The following is a 6,000-nucleotide window of genomic DNA, read 5'->3' as shown; positions in this document are numbered from 1 at the left end:
CATATTGAGGAGGTTTTTCACGTTAAAAATCGTTGTTTTATTTGCTTTCTGTTCTTCGTGTATTGCTACCACTATTCTCTATACTTTTCTCATAACTAACACAAAGAGGGAAAACTTATATTTCCGTTGCCTGACTATCCCGTTTTTCCCAGTAAGTGGTATCAGAGCTTGTGGACGGGTAGAAAGTCACACGGTTAGAGAGATCGTTAGGTGGGCACCAGCAACTAGGCTTCGGGCCTCCAAATAGACAGGTTGGCGGGCAGAAGGTCGGGTCTGGTAGTCGGGTGGATGGGTAGACGATCGTTCGAGTAGAGGACGGCTACTGATAGACCAACGTCTGGGTAGGAATCGGGTACTAGCGACCTGTTGACCTGCACAAGAGAAACAAAACCGTGAAGTCCAAGGGGGCACCGGAGATGGTGTCGGCCAAGGACCCTCCGACGGTCAAGTCAGCAACTTAGTTCGATAATGTAAATGAATAAATCGAAAGTAAATACTAATGATAGTGGAGTCGTTGTAGTACCGGAGGTGGCGCGACTCGTAGAGTGGCCGGAGCTCGGTTCTACGGACAGATGAGTCGGATAACTTCTGGTCTACTCGGGCGGTAGAGTAGACTTCTGGTTAGGCAGAGTAGACTCCTGATCACGGCAGAGTAGACTTCTGATGATGGTAGAACAGACTTCTAGTGATGGCAGAGTAGACTAGAAAGGTAGAAGAGGAACAGAGAGCCTCCAATGAGATCTGGTGAAGTATCGTAGACACTTCTGGCCGGAACCTCCTTCTTTGACTAACTTAGATAAGATGTCACCGGAGTAGGCGGGTTCTAGTTGGAGCTTTAGTGGTGATTGATGTGATCGGAGTAAAAGGGCTTCTGGAACGCCAAGTTGAGAGTAAGTAATTTCGAGTGAGAGCGAGATCCCCCTTCTGAGAAAGAGGCCTCCTCTATTTATAGGACTTAGAGAAGGATAACCGCCCATGGCGCGCGGGTTAGTTAGATCCGGAATAGTGGGATCTCATTAGTGTCTTCGTAGCCGTTGATCTCTAGATGAGGCGCCGTAGCCCTACGATGCCTGTTGTCTTAGTCTGCTTGTTATCGGTAGAAGAGGTCTACTACTCCCTCAAAGTAGCGAAAGACCCGGTCTTCTACCATGACCTCAATGTGTAGCGAAATGTTAGGGATTGAGGTGACTTGTTCTTTAACTGCTAGCCACGTGGTGGCGTGACCCTACTAAGTCTGAGTGAGTTGACAAGTCAGACTAGGGTTGTCACGCTAGAAGAGTGGGCTAGGGCGAGCATGCTAGAGTGATTGGGCCTACTAAGCGTGTTGGGCTCGCTAGTGAGGAACTCTCGACGGGCTTCTATGCCAGGCTCGTTGGGTTGCTAGAGGCGCACATTCCATGTTGCATGAAGGTGGGCGCATGAGGAAGGCCCAACCCGAATTCCGTCTCCTTTGAGCCCAGATGCCGTTTTTGGCCAATACAGTTTGTCCCCCACTCTCTGAGTTAGCATGTGGCTTGCTTAGAGAGTAGTGATTCGAGGTGGAAGAGGTCGGCTCGGGAGCTCGCCTTGTTGCCTTGGGCAGTATGTCGAGATTGAAATTCGAATTATCACGAGAGACGCTTTATTTCCATGCCTCGTACGTATGTCGCAGGGACGTCTGATCGGTGTTTTACCCCGTTGAGCGAGAGTTGCCCTCGAAACAGAGAGAATCGTACTTCAAAAGAAGCGACAGACAATAAGGTACCGAGGTGTGCTCGTGGTTTGCCGCGAAAAGGGAGATGCTCCCGTCGACCGAGGATGTATGCGCAGGGTGCAATGTCCTCCCCTGCACTAGCAGGGCAGAACGGTCTGCCCTGCGAAGGTAGCGGCAGGGCAGGGACGTCATGCCCTGCCTGGGGCGCGGCAGGGCAGGGACGTCCTGCCCTGCCTCGGCGCGGCAGGGCAGGGACGTCCTGCCCTGCCTCGGCGCGGCCGGGCAGGGTCGTCCTGCCCTGGCATGGCGCGGCAGGGCAGGGACGTCCTGCCCTGCCCTGGCCCGGCAGGGCAGGGACGCTCTGCCCAGCCTTGGCAGAGCAGAACTTTCTGCTCTGCCATGCCGCAGCAGGGTAGGGGCGTTCTGCCCTGCCCAGACCTGCTGGGCGCCCCCTTTTTTTTTTTTTTATATATATATATATATATATACGTATATATATATATATGTACGGATACGTTTTTGTGCAAAAAATACGTGTATATAGTAATTTCCGAGGTTACCTTGGCGAGAGATCGACTCTTAGTTTCTTCTCCCGGATTGTTTGGACGAACGAACTCGAGTATTGTTGTGAATTAAGTCCGCCTTGATTTCCACTGCAATAGTAAACCGTTTTGTACGGATGGGGACGCGCCATGTGGCGATGTGATGGGTCGGACGATGTGGTCCGTTCTTTCAGCTTCGCTACCCCTATATAAGGGGGTAAGGGGTCTTGGACCCTCATAACTTGGGAGTGGATTTTGGAGCAAAAATTGGAGGGAAGAGTTGGAGAGAGAAATCTTGAGCTTTCTAAAGGTAAGTTTCGAATTCTCTCATCTGTTTTTCGCGTTCTTCGTTCGTTCTTCGTAGTTTTCTTAAATTTCAATCTTTCATTGCAAGAATCGAAGTGAATTTATATGTTTCTGTGTTTTGATCTTGTTGTAGTAGTAGGGTTCCACCAAATTATGTTTGCCTTACTCGCCATGTTAGCGTAGTGAACTTTTACATTTGCTTCGTGGAAATTCTAGTACGCCTTAGTTGTGGCTAACCTTAGCATTTGCATCGTAGAAATTCTAGCATGCCCTAATTGTAACTAAACTTAGCATTTGCATCGTAGAAACTCTAGCATGCTTCAGTTGTAGCTAACCTTAGCGTTTGCATCGTAGAACTTCTAGCATGCTTCGGTTGTAGCTAACCTTAGAGGTCTGCATCGTAGAAATTCTAGCATGCCTTAGTCGCAGCTAACTTTATTATTTGCATCGTAGAAATTCTAGCATGCTTCAGTTGTAGCTAACCTTAGCGTTTGCATCGTAGAACTTCTAGCATGCTTCGGTTGTAGCTAACCTTAGAGGTCTGCATCGTAGAAATTCTAGCATGCCTTAGTCGCAGCTAACTTTAGCATTTGCATCGTAGAAATCCTAGCATGCCTTAGTTGTAGTGAACCTTGGCATTTGCATCGTAGAAATTCTAGCATGCCTTAGTTGTAGTGAACCTTGGCATTTGCATCGTAGAAATTCTAGCATGCCTTAGTGGGCCGATAACCTCGTGTGGTTGCGCTTGATGTACAAGCCTAGAGTGGCCGAGCATGGTAGGATTTGGCGTCGTACCAGACTAAGGTTGGTCGTGTACGGCGGGCTAGGTTCAGGTCCCTTCTAACCCAGGAATGTCAATTGTAGGATGAGTGATCAGATGTACCCGGTGGCCTTTGTTGACAGCGTCCCTTCGGAGCGAAGCGACGGTAGTTCGAGTGTTCCCGGAGCGCGACCAGAGTTACCTAAAAACCCTTCGTCCACTTTAAGCGATCATTATTTGAATGGAGTGTTTAGGGAGAAGTATGACATACCAGATGATGTAGAGCTTCGGGCGCCTGGTCCGTTGGAGTTCGTAGACGACGACGTGCCGGGTTGGGTGGCTTTTTACGAGCACCACTTTGAGAGCGGCCTAGAGCTCCCTATTCCGTTCACAGTCTACGATGTCCTTAAGGAGTTTGGGATAGTACCGTCGCAACTGACCCCCAATGCTTGGAGACTTCTACTTTGTGTTCAAAGGTTGGGGGATGATGGCCGAGTCAACCGAGTATTTCACTGCAATGACGTAGCTGCTCACTACTCTCTGAAGTTAGACAAGGGGCGCTACCAATACCGCCTTCGTAGGGATAAGACAACTGTGGTTTTGGGTCTGCCCGTCTCCGAGAAGAAGTGGCAGCGTCGTTACTTCTTTGCTAGGGGCCCTAGTTTGTTCGGCCATCGCGATATTTCGTGGTTGCCCTCGGGTTGGAGGCACGCTAGTAAGTTACCTTTCGGCTTGGCCTCGTCGCGGTTGTACAGTTTTGTTGTTGTATGTTTATTACCCCCCTTTGTTTGTTTCTGCAGATTGTGCTCGCGGTAACCGTCGCAGCCTATCTGAGCGCCAAGCCAGTTTTCCTCTTGCTAGTTGTTTGTTGATTCCCAAAGAGGAGAGGACTTGGGAGAGTTTTCTTATCCCTAGCAAACCTACTGGTAAGCCTTTTGACATTTTCCCCTTATGCGTCAAGTTGGTCTAACAGTTCCTACTGTGCTTTGTTGATCGGAAGTGTGTGCATTGCAAAACCTACGATGTCGGCGAAGAGGCAGAAGAGGGCTTTAGTCATACATCCACTCCCTCCGCGCGGAGCGGGGTCAGTACAGGGGGTTGGATCTTCTTCACGTCGAAGTTCGCCTGCTGCTACCGTTCTTCCTGACGCTCTCGTTACTCCTACTGTGTCGGCGCCTGGGTCTACGGCGCCTTCGACGGGTAGCACAAATGTTGTGCACTTCGAGATGCCTTCGTCGTCGTCAATATTCGGGGACGACTCATATGTGCCCCAAGTGCTTTCTCGCACAGCAGGGAGCGGGGACGACACTCGTGTTTACGAGATGGGAGCCGTCCGGGCCTTGGATTGGATCGAGGCTCGCGCATACCAGGTTGGTGTTTGTACTTCCGTTTTACATGGCACGATGCAATTTTTCTTTATACTGATGAATTATTCGAATAACAGGCGGCTGCATGTGCCAATCTCACCAAGGGCTTGATAATCGAGAAAGATAGGCAACTTGCGGAGTTGGGGGAGAAACACGCAGCTCTGCAGTCTTCCTACGATGCGATGGCCGTGAAGATGGCGGAGTTGGATTTGGAACATGGCAAATGTCCTGCTGAGGCCGAATCATACGCGAAGCGATCGGCGATGTTAGCACGGGGCCAGGTTATCAACGAGGTAGCTCAAGGGATGCACCATACTTGGGATCTGGCTGGAGAGCTTGCTCGTTGGGAGGAGTTTAAGAGGGAGGAGGGAATAAGCGATGAAGAGGGACCTGGCGATGCTGCTTGAGTCTGCACAGGTTTGCTAAAGGAGTGAGTTGCCTAAATTTGTTCGCCTGTCAGGCTTGGCGGGAACTCTCTTTGCCTTTGGCTCCTTAGTACTTGTATTAATTCTGGTTTATGAGACATATGTGCGCTTTAGTTGCCCGTGGGGCGTGTTAGACTTGCTGCGGAGTGAATCCCGTAGCACTTGAACTACTTTGGTTTTGTTGAAACTGACAACTTAATGATTGCTCTTTATTTGCTAATTTGGTATTTGTTAGTTCTTTGAGAACTTAGTACATAACATGCTCATATAAAATGTAACAAGTGCTTGGTAGATTAAACTGAGGAAAGGCGTGCCAGGGTAGCCCAGGAGTGCCAAAATTACAATATCATGTCTAGTGCCCCATTGTTTTTAGGGGTAAAGAGTGGTATGTCAGAATAACCCGAGTCGCTAGGACTGTCCTTGGTCTTCTTTGTAGCTTATCTTGTGCCTCGTTGAGTGGAGGGTGAGTAAAATGAGATTGCGCCGTCAGTTCGTCTTGGCTTGGGCAGAAGTGTGCCCCGTCTGTTCGTCTTGCTTGGGCAGAAGTGTGCCAGTTAGGAGGGAGGAAGCGTTGTCAAGGCGGAGGTATCTCGTCGCCAGCTTGAGCTCTCTGCAGAGGCGTCGTCTGGGCAGAGGTGTCGATTTGCCAATGCTAGTTGTCCTTTGTCCCCCCAGCCTAAGTGCGGAGTTAGTTCACTCTGGACTTAGGTTGTTGTTTTGGTTGGGGTCGTAGGATGTGGGAAACGTGTCTTTCTCCAGCTTGTCCAAGTCCGCCCTTAGGTGGTTGATCCTGCACACTGAGATGTAGGTGGTCGATGGCATCGCCATCGACCTTCCGATGCCCGAGTTTAGTGAGAGTTCAGAGATGACAATGAAGAACAGACGAAGGAGGTAATGGTACGTTACT

This window comes from Eschscholzia californica, unplaced genomic scaffold (genome assembly GCF_041429995.1).
Source record: "Eschscholzia californica isolate CP2 unplaced genomic scaffold, dmEscCali1.0.p SCAF_5, whole genome shotgun sequence".
Classification (NCBI taxonomy): Eukaryota; Viridiplantae; Streptophyta; class Magnoliopsida; order Ranunculales; family Papaveraceae; genus Eschscholzia; species Eschscholzia californica.
This window is presented reverse-complemented; position numbering follows the sequence as displayed.